At 37.2% G+C, this 16744-nt stretch overlaps 1 long non-coding RNA gene across 3 annotated transcripts in view; it reads right to left on the bottom strand.

The window, feature by feature from the left end:
- LOC115837931 overlaps positions 1 to 16374 on the bottom strand; it is a 116196-nt gene extending 99822 nt beyond the window's left edge. For all 3 annotated transcript variants that reach the window (XR_004032949.1, XR_004032948.1, XR_004032947.1), the window contains exons 1-3: positions 16290 to 16374; positions 14104 to 14237; positions 2919 to 2979 (exon numbers count right to left, since the gene is read on the bottom strand). This is a non-coding gene — a long non-coding RNA (uncharacterized LOC115837931). The remainder of the gene's footprint in view (positions 1 to 2918; positions 2980 to 14103; positions 14238 to 16289) is intronic.
- Between the last annotated feature and the right edge of the window lie 370 nt (positions 16375 to 16744).

A 16744-nucleotide genomic window follows, 5' to 3' on the forward strand; every position in this document is an offset into this window, starting at 1 on the left:
CCCATCTAGCAATCCTTCCTATATATAGCTCCATTTTATACTCTTTTACACATGTAATTTAGTTTTCCTGCTTCCCCCTATAGCTATTCAGATAAAGACATGTAAAATTTTGATTGCAAACATTCAGAACCTCAAGCAGGATATTTATATTATCATCTGATTTTTATAGTAGAATTCTTATTGTCAATTTTGAGCTCCCTACCACCGTAAGTAGTGAGTTACCCCCAAACAGGAAATAGAAATTCACTCCCATTCAGAAAAACGTTTTGCAGAAACAAAATGTCAATACAAAAAGATCGCACAGCTGACAAGATTATCAAGTTTTGATGAGCAGTAAAATCTGCTGTATGCCATCTATTCACCTGTGTGTGAAAGCTGAGTATTTGTAATGGAAATCTGTTCCTACTTAGATTGTAAAATGGAGTGCAATAATTACAGTTAATTTTTGCACAGTGCAGCACATAGTAAGCATTAATTAAGGATTGTTTTACATAGTATTTAATAAAACTCATTTAATGGAGATGGGTATTGTGTATGTAAACCATTCTCTTCACTGAATATAAATGCAAGTTAAATCAAATGTATATGGGTAAAATTTATCAGATTAATAATTTCATATAAATTCTTAATAATTGAGAAATCTCTTATTTCAGGTTTTTTTCTTTTGAGATAGGCTACATAAAAAGAAAAATCAGATGCTCAGATTATATTTTACTTTTTGAAAGTGAACTAATAAAAGGATCTTCATGATAAATAGTATGGCTACACAACTCTTCAGCCAGAGAACATAAGCCTTCATTTGATGACCCTGTGCTCCTGATTTACAAAGTGGCTGGCACCATAACACACTTGTGACAACAAGGTCAGGTTTGACATTGCTATCTATTCAGGTGGTAGACACTATATTAATAGAGATTGATGGAATACTGAGTCATTTACTAAAAATTTGCCTTCCACTTTGCCTGTTCATCATTTATATGATGGAGTACCAGGACTCTATAATATAATAATAGGACTTTTGTCAAAGGAAGTAAAGGTTATTAAGAAAAAAAAAAAAACTCTCAAGAGATGCCTCTAGGCCAACTACAGATAAACATATCGTAATTCCCTTGACATTTCATATGTGAATTTTTTTATCAAACACTTCCTCATGTCTACCATTTCTTTCTTCACATCTTTATCTTTATGCCCTCAGATTATCTCCTTCTGTTTAAACCTCTCTCCTCACCTGAAGCTTCTATGTCAAAAAATACCAGACCATAAAGCCAACGTACTGGCTCCCAGAGACTCACAAATAAAATCGAAAAGACTGATGCTTAACTAGGGGATAGGATTATGTATTTGAGAAATACTGGAAACTGGGGGAGGGGGCAGGAAACCAGAAGATTAGGAACATACAGTGATTGACTTACCTCCAAATTTAAGCTACAGATAACTATAATGACACTATCTGAGAAAAGGAAAAACTACCTGTGTCTTGCTGTATCAAAATTGTACTTAATCCTCTTTAAATTTTTACTTAGTTGAACTATTACGAAGCCCCAATTCTTAAAAATTAGTGGAAAGTATTCCCATTTGTCTACTTCCACTTTATGTAGTTACCCAGCTATTGGCAAAACTATACCAGAACAATGTAGCATGCATAACTATATCTTTCTACAGTGTCCCATAGTGCTCTGACCACTAACTAATAAAATGACATATAGGTAGAGAGAATGTTCCTTAGATGTGTGTTCTTTCCGAAGTTTTAGTTTCTTGAAGAATGGAAATATTATGTATCACTTGTTCAGTAGTAAACAACTTTGTTCTATTATATTTATTAGGTTTTCACAACAAGAGAGAATCTCACAGAGGAATATTTGTTTGTTATGTTTTGAACCTCTGGTCTATACATCAGGAATCAGTCATCTCTGGAAGTTTAACCAATTTTTGTAGAGGCATTCAGATCACACTATCACCATAGGACAATCATACATTACTATATTTTTATTACGATCGTGGGTTATTTTTAAAAAATTTGAATAATATTATTTGTGTACTTTCTATGTTCAGATTTCAAGATAAATTACCATAAATGTGATTGTTTTCACCTTTTCTTTCTAAGCCTACCCCAATACAGGATATAATCATATTACATCTGTATTACTGGAATACATTCCTAAATGTTGTAGGAGGCACCAGCAATCTAACATTGGTGCAATTGATACTACAGCTTTGAGACACTCTTTTAAGCAAATTACTAGAAACAAACAACTCAAAATGAAAATCTAACCTTTATCAGCTCTACATTGCTACCAAATTCTCAGTTCAATAGTTGAAGCCCTATACCATCATATATCACACCCTGCATGTCCACACTAGCAATCACAGTCTGAAATCTAAACCTACAATGCTTCAGTCCAAGCATCATCTCCGAAACAAAAGAAAGTAAGGAGATTAAATTTATTATTTTAAAATATGTATTAGTCCATTTTCACACCACTGATAAAAACATACCCAAGACTAGGCACTTTACAAAAGAAAGAACTTTAATGGACTTACAGTTCTACATGGCTAGGGAGACCTCACAATCAAGGTGGAAGGTGAAAGGCACTTCTTACATGGTGGTGGTAAGAAAAAGAATGAGAGCCAATGAAAGGGGTTTCCCCTGATAAAACCATCAGATCTCGTGAAACTTATTCACTACCACAAGAACAGTATGTGGGAAACTGCCCCCATGATTCAATTATCTCTCACTGCATCCCTCACATAACACATAGGAATTATGGGAGTACAATTCAAGATGAGATTTGAGTGGGGACACAGAGTGAAACCATATCAGCGGTAGCTGGCTCCTCCCAAAATCTCATGTTGTCTCATTTCAAAATCAATCACGCCATCCCAACAGTCCCCCCAAAGTCAACTCATTTCAGCATTACCTCTAAAGTCCACATTCCGAAGTCTCATCTGAGAAAGGCCAAGTGCCTTCTGCCTGTGAGCCTGTAAAATCAAAAGCAAATTAGTCACTTCCTAGATATTATGGGGTACAGGCATTGGGTAAATACAGCCATTCCAAATGGGGTAAATTGGCCAAAACAAAGGGGCCACAGGCCCCATGCAAGTTCAAAATCCAGTGAAGCAGTCACATGTTAAAGCTCCAAAATTATCTCCTTTGACTCTGTGTCTCACATCCAGGTCATACTGATGCAAGAGGTTGGTTCCCATGGTCTTGGACAGCTCTGCCTCTGTGGCTCTGCAGGGTACAACCTCTTTCCTGGCTGCTTTCACGGGCTTGCATTGAATGTCTGCGGCTTTTCCAAGGAAATGGTGCAAGCTGTCAATGGGTCTACCATTCTGGGGTATGGAGGATGGTGGCCCTCTTCTCAAAGCTCCACTGGGTGGTGCCCCAGTAGGGACTCTGTGTGGGGCTCTGATCCCATATTTTCCTTCTGCATTGCCCTAGCAGAGGTTCTCCATGAGGGCTCCGTCCCTGTAGCAAACTTCTGCCTGGGCATGCAGGCATTTCCATACATGTTCTGAAATCTAGGCAGAGGTTCCCAAACCTCAGTTCTTGACTTCTGTGCACTCACAGGCTCAACACCTCATGGAAGCTGCCAAAGCTTGGGGCTTACACCCTCTGAAGCCACAACCAGAGCTCTATGTTGGCTCCTTTCAGCCATGCCTTGAGCAGCTGGGATGCAGGACACCAAGTCCCTAGGCTGCACACAACCTGGGGACCCTGGTCCTGGCCCATGAAACCACTTTTTCCTCCTAGGCCTGTCAGCCTGTGATGGGAGGAGCTGCCGTGAAGACCTCTGACATGCCCTGGAGACATTTTCCCCCATTGTCTTAGGGATTAACACTCAGCTCCTCATTACTTATGCAAATTTCTGCAGGCAGCTTGACTTTCTCCTCAGAAAATGGGGTTTCTTTTCTATTGCACTGTCAGGCTGCAAATTTTCCAAACTTGTATGCTCTCCTTCCCTTATAAAACTGAATGTCTTTAACAGCACCCAAGTCACTTATTCAATGCTTTGCTGCTTAGAAATTTCTTCTGCCAGATCCCCTAAATCATCTCTCTCAAGTTGAAAGTTCCATAAATCTCTAGGGCAGGGGCAAAATGCCACCAGTCTCTTTGCTAAAACATAACAAGAGTCACCTTTGCTTCACTTCCCAAGTTCCTCATTTCTATCTGAAACCACCTCAGCCTGGATTTTATTGTCCATATCATGATCAGCATTTTGGGCAAAGCCATTCAACAAATGTCTAGGAAGCTCCAAAGTGTCCCACATGTTCCTGTCTTCTTCTGAGCCCTCCAAACTGTTCCAACCCCTACCTGTTACCCAGTTTTAAAGTTGCTTCCACATTTTTGGGTATCTTTTCAGTAGCACCCCACTCTACTGATATCAGTTTACTGCATTAATCCATTTTCACACTGCCGATAAAGACATCCCCAAGACTGGGCATTTTATAAAAGGAAGAGGTTTAATGGACTTACAGTCTCACGTGGCTAGGGAGGCCTCACAATCATGGCAGAAGGTGAAAGGCACTTCTTACATGGTGGCAGCAAGAGACAGAATGAGAGCCAAGTGAAAGGGGTTTCACCTTATAAAACCATCAGATCTTGTGAGACTTATTCACTACCATGAGAACAGTATGTGAGAAACCACCCCCATGATTCAATTATCTCCCACTGGGTCCCTCACACAACAAATGGGAATTAAGGGAGCATAATTCAAGATGAGATTTGGGTGGGGACGCAGAGCCATACCTTATCAAAATGGTTTATAACAGTGAAAATATGCTCAAGGCACTATCTTTGAACCAGAGCCATGAAAGAACAAGGTAGATTTAGGAAACAGTAAATAGTTTTGTGCGGCTTCAATATAAACAAGATGGCCAGGAAAAATGCAAACTGTTAAGAAATGTCTATGTCATATTAAAGAACCAAGATTTTATGCAACATACACAAATTCATTGAAGAATTTTAAGCAGAACAGTAACTTGATTAGATTTGTACTTAAGAAAACTCTCCTTGACAGCCTGTGGATGATTTACTGTCAGGGAGAGAGATTAGGGAGTTTAGTTTGGAAGTCCAAATGAAAAATGATGATGGCCCCAAATAAGAAAATGATACTGGAAGGGAATGATTTGAGGACAGGAATTATTTCTTATCCCTTTCTTTTGGCCACAACACTTAGCAGAGTGCTTATCACCTATCTGTCCTTAATTTCAAAATGACTCTATAGGTAAGAAAAAGTAACTAGTGTCAAAATGAGACAAAAATATAAATAACTGTCACATTTTATAGTTTATTTATTCATTTAACACAATGTTATTAAATGTCTCTGATATGGTTTGGATGTGTGTTCCCTCTCTATCTCATGTTGAAATGTGATCCCTAATGTTGGAGGTAGGCCATAGTGGGAGGCATTCCATCATGGAGGTGGGTCCCTCATGAATGGCTTAGCACCATCCCTTTGGTGATGAGTGATTTCTTGCCCAGTTCATGAGAGATCTGATTGGTTAAAACAGTCTGGGACATCTTCCTTCTCTCTCTTGCTCCTCCTCTCCCCATGTGATATGTGGGCTGCCCCCTTTACCTCCCACCATGATTGTAAGCTTCCTGAGACCCTCACCAGAAACTGAGCAGATGGTGGTGCCATGCTTGCTGTACAACCTGCAGAACCATGAGCCAAGCAAGCCTCTTACCTCAGGCATTTTTTATAGCAATGCAAAATGGACCAACACAGTCTCTGAGAGTACTGTTACAATCAATCTGTTAGCAGACTTATTATGAACCACCTCCCCACAACAGAATGCTCTTCATTCTGGTTCCATTATGTTTATGGTAAAATCACTCAAAGAGGAAAATTCAGCCCTCTTTCACTTATCTAATTTACTCCTTATTTCAGCCAGAAGAAAACAAGCCAAACATCCCCATTAAATCTTTTCCCTATCCAGTAAATACAAAGCTACTCAATTCCCCTGGCTAATAACACATATGTTATCATGACTGTTTTTCTCTTTAATTCACTTTGCTTTCTCAGCCATAGTGTCAGTTTATTGAGGGTAAGGATTTAATTTCTCAACACTTCTAGAATTGTACAAGGTGCAGCATGATAGACACTTTAAAATAATGTTGGTTTATTAGTTCCTAAATTTAGACATATTTAAGTCACTGATATTATTTTACATTAAAATACAATTACGGTTGAGGAGGGATGATTTTCATATCACTGTGATGTACAGGTGCTCTAGACAGCTTTGAAAGTTTGAAACTTTGTAGGTTTTTCTGAATATTTAAGATGTCATATTTTATTATTGTTACGTGCAAAAGAAAGGAACTGTGGCTGTGCCTGGCATAAAAAAAATTCAGAAGGATGGAAAAGTCAAGTCTAAACAGGATTTTCTTCACAAAATCCTAGATGTAAGTGTGTCACCAAGATAAAAGCCGTGGAAGCATTGTATGAAACCCTTGTATTGATCCAATTTTACTGACAGAATTAATTGCGATGGATTTTGTTCTCTTATTTACATAATACAATTTATAACTACATTTTAGTAATATTCATCTGAATGTTTTACCTTTTAGGTTCAAAGTGATTTGTTAAATGTGCTTATGACTTTAATAGTGAGAAATAACCATATAAATTCACTAACCCATGTTTGGACTCAAGGCTGCTTGTGCATGGGCCACACCCAGGCCTTGCAATCATTAATTAAGGCAAGGGTCAGTGTGAAAATGGGGAAAAAAATTACAGGTGCATAAATTGAATACTGCTGAAGGTCTATTTGCCTAGTTTGTCAGTCTTAGCTACTATCTCGTCATGGGAAGAAAGGGGGTCATAACAAAGCATATTCAAGAAACATTTATTTAGTGCCAGTTATATGTCGGGCAACCAAACCCTGAAGCTATAAATCCGAGCCATCCCTGGAACCTGACAATCTGCAAGGATCAATGGTGTCCTCTGAAATTCAAAGACCAGAACAGATCACTTATTTCAGCTCAACTACTATGTATCCAGTCCTCAAAATATATGTCTAGTTATCCAACTAAATAATTTAATTGGCTCTTGTCTAACTCTGAGTTGACCGATTTTTGTCCCTCAGACTTTGCATAACATTTACCTCTCTGGGAAAGCTGGAAACAAAGCAAATGCAAATAGCTTTTACCTCTCTTCTAGGTAATTCCCTTCTCAAATAGAAAAGATAAAAGGAAAAGCCTGGCTAGGTGTGATGGCTCACGTCTGTAATCCCAGCAGTTTGGAAAACTGAGGTGAAAGGATTGCTTAAGCCAGGAGTTCAAGGTACAGTGGGCTGTCATCACCCACTGCACTCCAGCCAGGCAATGGAGCCAGACCGTTTATAAAGGTTAAAAAAAAGTCTAATTAATTGTATCTACTAAATACCTTGAATCTCTTCACTGCATTCCACAGTCCTTGTTATCACCTGCTCTTGCCTAGACGATGGCAAGTGCTAATTATAATTTCTGGATGTTCTCCTTCATATCCACTCTCGCCCCTTCAATCCATTCTTCCAGAGCAGCAAGGGCAATCCTTTGAAATCTGAATCAGTACTTGTATACCCTACTTAAAATTTTCAGTTACTTCTCACAACATGTAGAATAAAGAACACAACACATGGCATTAACATGAACTCTAAAATTCCATGTGATTTTAGCTCTGTATCATGCTACTTTACCTGAAACCTGTGCTCTCTGCAAGACAGGCTATTTAACTTTCTCTACTTCACCTTGATACTTTGCACTTACTGGAATCTTCTCACTGTCTGTAAAATTTCTCTTCCCTAGTTTGCCTGGTTAGTTCTTTAAAGCTACACTGGCTGATATGGAAGCCACTAGCCATATGACTATTGGGCACTTGAAATGTGGCTGGTTAGACTTGAGATGTGTTATATAGATATGCTGAACTATACACTGGATTTCAAATACTTAGTAATAAAAATGTAAAATAGTAGGTCTTTGTTAAGTACTCTTACCACCAAAGGAAAAGCCAAAACAGCGATAACAGCAAAAGAGCCAAAGGGGATGGGAGAAACCTTTTGGAGGTAATGGATACATTTACAGCATTGACTGTGGTGGTGGTTCATATATGTATAGTTCCAAACACATCATGTTGCGTACATTAAACATGTACAGCTTTTTGTATGCCAATCACACCACAATAAAGTGGTTATAATACACACACGCACACATACACAAAAAATGTAAAATAGTTCATCACTAATTTTTATATGATTGTGTGACAGGAGAATAGGAAATTAGGGTAACCAAGGTTTAAAACATAAGCAAAGAAAAAAAAATAAACAGCAGGTGCATCCAATTCTAGGCAAAATTAAGCAGTATACAGGCCACATCCTCACTCCTGTGATAACAAGTTTCCACTTCAGCCTCTGCTTGGCTGCAGGCCAAGTCTCCACTTCAGCCACTGATTAGCTGTGGGCCAATCCTTCATAGGGTGTAACCAATTGGAGTCTAAAGGGTCTCTAGTGATAGCAGGTAAGGTTTCTTTTTCTTCCAAAAGGGAATTTTTCGCTGAGGGGATCCCTCTTGGCAGTAGGTCCAACTTGTGAGCTTGTTCACAATAGTAGTGGCACTGGTGTCTGATGAGTGGCACTCATTGAGTTGTCACCGAGCTGAAGCCTAAAGCATGAACACACGTGGAGAGATGATAGCTCTGGGACCTTGGACAGTAATGGCACTGGTGTCTGGAGTACTAGCACCCTTCTGCTGCATTGGTAACAGTATGCAAGGGATGGATGCTTGTGAAGTATTCAGGGAGCCTATTATAGGAACATAGTTGTGTGCAAAGTTACAGTGGCCCTGGGCTTGGCCTCTGAGCCTGGCCTCAGCCCAAGCTCTCTATGGCAGCTGAGCTGGTGTCCAGAATGCAGGCATGCTCAGAGAGATTTTGGCTCTGGGGCTTGGAGTGCAAACTAGTTTGCCATGACAGTGCTCCAGCTTCTGAGATGTAAGCAGTTACAGTGCAACCACAGAGCCCAGGGCTGGAGTATGGGCACTTTGGATATAGCCATAACTTTGGAGTTGGGGCATACAGAAGATTTGGAGAGGTGGCATTTCTTTTCCCAAAACAGCTCAACAATGGCTGCTTTTTATGGGGTTAGTGTTGGGTACCCAAGTCTTCCTCTCTAGAGTTCCCTGGTGGAAATGGATGTGTGTTACCTCAGTTACAAAAGGAACCAGTATTCTCAACAGAGCTGGCCACTGGAAACCATGGTGGTTCCTGCCACATGACTGATACCTACAGTCTCTGCCTTTCTTCTTTGTTCTTAGACATTTACTGGCATTTCAAGGATGCTGATCTCACCAGTATTTCTTTCTGTGTGTATATTCTCCATTTGTTGTTTGGTTTGGTTTTAATTATTTTTTTTTTGCTTTTTTTGAGGGGGTTGGGGGGATGGATACTGCTGTTTCTTACTCTGCCACCTTGTCCCTTGTTGATGTCATTTCAAAGTCATGTAAATATGTTTTTCTCACAGTAATGCAGAAAGATAGGATCAGAAAGATGGGTACTGTAATCTTAATTTGTGTCAGTGAGAAAACTGAGGGTCTGAAAGTTTATAAGGCAAGCCTGAATTTGAACTCTGAGTCTCTCATATTTAAAATCACAAAAACACACCTATTCTGATGCTGAATTTTTATGACACAGTTGAGTATACTGGAATGAAAATATTGACACAGGAAGTAAATAAGGTTCTCACCAACTTTCTCTTTCCATATATTCTTTTGTTAACAATTACAGTTGTAGTTTATAATACTGAGCAAAGGGAGAGCTGGCATCTGTGTCTTACCATGGATCAATATAATGAGTCCATTAGCACAAAACACCTAGCTGTCATTACCTCAATTTGTGTATGCAATACATTGTAAAGTTGTCATAGAACATTCTTTATTCTATGCTTTAATGTCATGATATTTAGGAACGGCCATTATCTGGGAGCAATGTTGCCGTAAAAGGCCCATTAAACTATGAGCCACACTTAAGAGAATTTCAATTAAAAAGATTTTTAGACGCTGGGGCACTTTCAAAATCCTTTCTGTTCCTTTGCAAAATATGTGGTTTCTTTTTGCCTAAAGATTGTAACGTCTTTTTCATTTGCTAGGATATTCTACTCTTAAAGTAAAAGTCTTATTAACATAATCAAAAACTGAAATGCATTTCTCAAAATTAATATAAATTAACTGCTGAGCAATTTAGTCCATTACTTTTGACAGATATGTCACTAAATTGTGAAAATGAAATGCTGCTAAGTGGCAGAGATCATGACACTGAGGATGAAATGTAGACTCTAGGGCCCAAAGCAGCTATAAGAGAAGCAAGTCATGCAAGGTCTTCAAATAGAAAAAACTTGGGGGAAAATTTGTAGCAAAAACTTATTTTGTAAGATGACAACTTGTTCTATATTTACCATTGCTATATTTTATAATAACGTAGAGAGAATTCTCACCCACCCGCAGCATGGATGACAGCCCAGTGTCTTCATGCATAATCCTCTCACCTTGCTCTCAGAAACTCTAGTTCCCTGAAGGTCTTCTGTTCTTTTAGCTGGCAAATACCAGGCATATCACAGAAGCAACACATTTCACACCAGCACATAGGCATTGAGCTAAGCTTCCTATGTAGCCAATTCAACGCAAGCATTACTAAGCAATTCTAACAGAATGATAGTTGACATTTCAGCCTCTCTGTAACAGCCAAGAAACACAGAAATCAGGCAGTGACCACAAATAATAGTTTCTGGAACAATTAACATTATGAGGATATATGAGTGTCCCAGCCCAATAACTCAGAATTTTTCAAACATGAGAAATTTATCTTTTGTGAAAGCAAACAAACCAAGTGTGAAGTCTATAAACGTGAATGTGAATGCAAAGATGGATAAAAAGTATTCATGTTAACTCAATGACTTATCTGGAAGAGAAGATGTATCCTGTGGTGTGGAGGGTAGCATTAAGGAGTCAGCCCAGCTGCTTTCTTCACCTTACAATAAGCACATATCACATTATCAGCTGTATCATTCCACTTCCATATCTTTGCACATACTATTCCCCTGTCCCCAGAAGTTTCCTTCATATATGCAGCCTCTGCGAACCTCCACTGTCTCCTTCTTTTGCAATTATTCTTGACACCACAGAACTAATGATTTACTCCAATTGTCTTATTCTCTGGTAGTCTATACTACATAGTTTAATCATTTAGATAACTGAATAATCTGTGGACATCTGGCACATTCTGAAGAAGTCCAAAGGAAAGTGAAAGGAAGAGAATAAAATGACTTTGCACACACGCTCACACACACACAACTTTTCCATCTGAAATTTGGGAGTGATGGGAAACATATCACTTCCACTGATACCCACACCAATATTACCAGGCAAATATAAGGGATGCTACAATTATTTGAAAAACTAAATCACTCATTTCTTGCTTAACCGAATTATTGATCTTTCTCACCTCTCACCTCATCTAGATGTGTGGGTTGCTTGCCTCATGGCGACTGAGATGGAAAACAAAGCCCCCTCATGTCACCAATATCTACATCTGTAACTAAATAAGCTAGACAGATATTTCTTTGAATATTGGAATTTTTAAAAGTAGAACATACATTTTAACTGTTTTGAAAACAGATGCTTCTATAAAGTAAAATGAGAAAATCTTTTATCCCTTATCTCCAAAGTCATTTCCCAACAGACTATATGTTTTAAGGTGGACAGAGTGTATGTGTATGTAATATTGAAGGGACTTGCTATTCTAGGAACAATCAGGGAATAACTATCATTATCTCTCACCTTTTCTCTTCCAACCTGCTCTTCTTTCCCAACTCAAGGAAAATATCTTAAACTCATAGCTTTATGGTCATTTTCAGGCATTACAGGAATATTTATTTTTTAGGTCTAGAAAATTCCAGGTTGATCGAAATCAAATGTTTCGTATCTTAATTCAAAAGTTCTCTGATGTTCCTCAGCTCAAGACTGACACAGACTGGAGAATCTGAAGTGGGAAAATGGGTGTGGTCTGTTTTCTTCCTTTTGGGCCCTTTCCTTCTTTATTTTCTTCATTGTTATGGGTCATTCTAGTTTTCCCCCCCGTCTTTTACCCTGCTTTTGTTTCTATTTCATCCAGGATCAGATGACACAGGGAGGAAGGATGGAAGAACATATATATGACTTATTCAACACTGATTGTCACCTGAGGTCAGTAGCTGTATTCCTGTTGTTGCTATGATAAATTACTACACTTTTTTTTTTTTTTTTGCTTAAAATAGAATAAATTATTTATCTTAGAGTTCTGGAAGTCAGACATTCAGAATTAATTTTATGGGACTGAAATTGGGATGTTAATAGGGCTACACTCGTTCTGGAGTCTCTCATGGAAAATCCATTTTCTTTTCCAGCCCCTAGAGGTGGCATGCACTCCTGGTCTTGTGGCCCTTTCCTCCACCTTCAAAGCACATCACTCCAACCTTTGCTTCCATTGTCATATTTACTTCTCTCATCCTGATACTCCCGCCACTCTCTCTTATAAAGACCCTTGTGATTATTCCAGGACAATCTAACCATTCAAGATTCTTAACTTAATGATATCTTTAATTTCCCTTTTGTCATTTAAGGTCTGGGGATTACGAAATATACATTTTTCAGGGAGGAGGTTATTATTCTGCTTATCACAGCAACATCCCTCAAAAATTTTTATTGGTTCTTCAGTCAAGCACAGTAGTAACTGGTACTTCTGCAAGACCAAAGGACACTGTTCACATTCTCAGATTCTCTGGACCATCATACTCCTGTGGCAGCAGAAGATTCCAAGTCACGTCACCCATACCTGGCTTAATTTATGTGCAGGGAAAGCACTTGGCAATTTCCTAGAGAAGAAGTGGGAGGGTGTCCAATACTCTTTTGGCCCAGTTTTGGGCCAAAAAGTGAATGTCTACTTATTGACCTTGCCCTCCTAAATGCTTCCTTGATTTTTTTCAACTCTGCACAACTTGCAGCTGAGTATGAGCCAAAGTCCACAAGTTCTGTTATGTTACCACTGAGTCAGTGCTGTGGTCTATCACCTTGCTCTAGAATGTTTGGGGCCTCAGCAGTCATGGTCTTAGCATGGGACCTTTGGCAAAATCCCAAGATAAGAGGAAGATATAAATTAAATTTCCTGCTACATATAAATGTAAATTTTATTTTAATCATCTGAATAAGATATTAAATTTTACTTATAAGATTTGGGGTAAAAGTCTCTCCTTTCCCAAAGACAGTCTATCATTATTTGAAAGTATATCCTAACTCTTTGTACCTAAAGAAATGTGCCATTTTGTTTTGTGTGGTTTTTACTTTTTACTAATTACTAACTTTACTAATTACTTTTTATTTTATTTTATTAATTACTTTTTACTAATTCACTTTTTACCAATTTACTAATTACTTTATTTAAAGTATCATATCACATTGTGTAATCTATCTCATTCTTTTAAACTTTAATGCATTATTTCATTGACTATGCCACAATCTGTTTAGCCATTTTACCAAAGCCAATTCACTGAAAGGCATTTTGCCAAATAATCAATTTGTCAAATAAACATTTTGCAATGTTTACTTTTTACATTTTAAATATTTATGTTGTAACAATGATTTTATTTCCTTCTTTTTAAAGGCTAAATAGTATTTCATTGTGTATAGATAGCACATTTTCTTTCTCCGTTCATCTGTTGACAGATACAGGCTGAGTCCATAACTCAGGTAATTTGAACAATGCTTTAATGAACATGGTGGTGCAGATATCGCTTTACATAATGATTTTATGTCCTTTGAATGTATACCCAACTGTGGAACTGCTAGTCATACAATAATTCTTTATGCAGTTACAATTTGTCAATTTCCAATGAAATAAAATTTAATAATTTAAAAATTACTTGTAGTACTTACACAAATTTGAGGACGTAAGATAATTTTGTCAGCTTTTGCAGATTTCTGCAAAATTTAAGTTGAGTCATTTAGAAATAAAAAATATTTCACTTTTCAGAAGGTGGTGATCATGTTCTAAATATATGCCCTTCTGGCTTCCCTTCTTTGTGCCCCTCACTCACCTGTAACCCTGGTATCACCATCCTGAGCCGATTCTTTCCTTCATTTTTGTCCTAGCAGCAAGTTTTCTCTGTGTTCTGATTCTTTCCACTGAAGCTTCAAGTTGCTAAAGCACAAATGGACATTCCTTATAATACTGTCAAGAAAATAAAAATAAAAAATGTGTCAACTATCCAAAAGAAAATGTTTGTTTAAATTTTTTCATGCAATTTAAATTATTGTAAACTTTAAAAATATATCTTTAATTTAAATTTGCCAAATTGATTTTTCTATGAATTGACTTTTGCAGTTTGGCTATTTGGTGAATTAGCTTGTCATAATTGGCTTGAGTGAATTACCTTCAGCAATTGCCCACTTTCCCTGTTAATAGAAGACTAGTGTCTGGTTTTTTATTTTCCAGTGGGCTTTTGGAAACAAAATGTAATAATATTCTGCCTCATTTTCCTCCAAATTGGCTTTTGCACACCCACAGGAGTATATATAAGGTATCAATTTCACCAAACTTTTACATATGCTAGTTATTATAAAAATTAGTGTTTTATTATTGTTGTTTTTGTTTCCCTGTATTAGGAAAATTAATAATACTTGCATTTCTAGTTTGCAACTCAAGTGTTAGGTGTGGAGCTTTTGGCAATTTTTTCTTTTTGTGGGATTTGGGGGCCTAGTGTTAATTATTTTAAGGGTTTTTGTGTTGTTAAATTTGCTGATAATGTTATTTACCATATAGAAGTTTACTTTTGTCAATTAAAATATTTTATTTCAGAGATCTTGCTTCATTTTTGGAACATAAGATGGCCTTCCCTGCCTTAAAATCATAAACATTTTTTATTGTATTCTGCCAATATTTTTCCTTAATGTTCAGTAAATGTGGAAGTTATAGTTTTGAAAGATATGAGATAGAGACTTCATTCAAACTTGATTTTTTAAATTATCTAAATTTATAAGATATTTTGGCATTTGATAGGTAAGTCCCCATCTTCTTCATTTCCAAAGTTGGTCTTGCTAAGCTGACATACTGATTATAGAATCAAGTTGGCAAGTCCCATAAAAGATCTTCCGAACAACTTTGATTAAAATTGTAGTACATATATAGGTTGATTTGAAAACTAAATGTGTACCATGCTTATTATTTATGAATATGGGCTAGATCTATTTCTTTCTTTATTGTATTTTTAAAAGTTTTCTCAACATACATCTTGTCCATTTCTGTTTTAGTACATGCATAGATACTTTATTGATTTTTGTTGCTGTTTTAAAGGGATTTTTGATTTTTGCATTTTTATAATTAATTATTGATTTTTATAGGAGAATTTGGGGTTTTTATGTATTTAATCTTATATCCTTCTATTTTGTGGTACTTTCTTAAATGGCCCTGAATTTATTGGAAATACTTCTAATGCTTCATAACAATTTATTTTGCTTGCTGAACGTTTTAGATAGAATCACTAAATCAGGTATTATTTCTTTCTATTCCTTGTATGTCAAATATTTATATCAGGAACAAGATGTAAATTTTAAAAACACCTTTCTGGTATCTATTGAAATGACAGTGGTGCTTTTCTCTTGAATGTGCTACTGTGTCCAGTATAAAATGAATACTCTATCCAAGCTTTGGGTAATGTGTCCAATACTGTCTGACAGAAGGAGAAGGGTCATTGCAACCCAAATCATATAAAATTGATCTTATTTTCACAAAGCTCCCAATGTTCTAAGGTATATTAATAATGTCTTGGTTGCAAATGGTAGAAACCCAATTTCTACTCAAGAGAAAGAAAAATTTGGTAATAAAATGGGATTCTGCATAGGTTTCAAGATGAGGATGCAACCTTAGAATGAAACTAAGGCCTACATTGATATTAGAAAACTCAAATTATTTTCCATTTTCCTCACTTCTTCTCTTTGTGAGTACCTGTTGTATAATTAATCTTCTATTGCAAACTAACTTCTGTTTCTTAGATCTTGTAGCAGAAAATGGCTACCACATACAGCTCCCCAGTTTATATGTGATAGTCCAGGAACCCACATAATTTCCAAGGGCTAAAATCCCCAGAGAAGAGACCTTATGTCTCTATTTGAGTAAGATGCTTGCCATTCGACCAGTCGTCTACGGCCAGAGAAAAGGGCACAAATTAGTATCACCACAGCTACTGCAGCAAACATGCAGGTGGAAATAAAAAGGGGAACTTACCAGACAATCCTTCTGGACCCACGATTCAAAACCTGTCCATTACACAGGAAAGACAGACACCTTCTCTTGTGTGCTATGTTCTGTGATAAGGAAAATGTGGAGTCATTAGAGATATCCAGTGCAGAGAGAAGAAGAGGCCTTATTTTTGTTTAGGGAAAAGTGCACACCTCCCAGTTGAAGTAATATTTCCCCTAAGCCTTCGAGAGTAAGTAGCCATGCAGATGTCCTAGCTGGTGATCAGCTTGGATTTTCACAGTAGAATCTCTGATCTCATTCAAGTGAAATTTGTTTTTCAAGTGAAATTAGAAAACTTTATTCTGATAAAGCTCTAGAATTAATAATTCTCTAATGCAGTCATTCTCAAACAAACTTTAATGTGTATATAATATTTTGGGGTAGTCTTGCTAAAATGCAGCTTCTGTTTTCAGAGGTCTACAGTGGGAATTTTGCATGTC

This window comes from Nomascus leucogenys, chromosome 13 (assembly GCF_006542625.1).
Source record: "Nomascus leucogenys isolate Asia chromosome 13, Asia_NLE_v1, whole genome shotgun sequence".
Classification (NCBI taxonomy): domain Eukaryota; kingdom Metazoa; phylum Chordata; class Mammalia; order Primates; family Hylobatidae; genus Nomascus; species Nomascus leucogenys.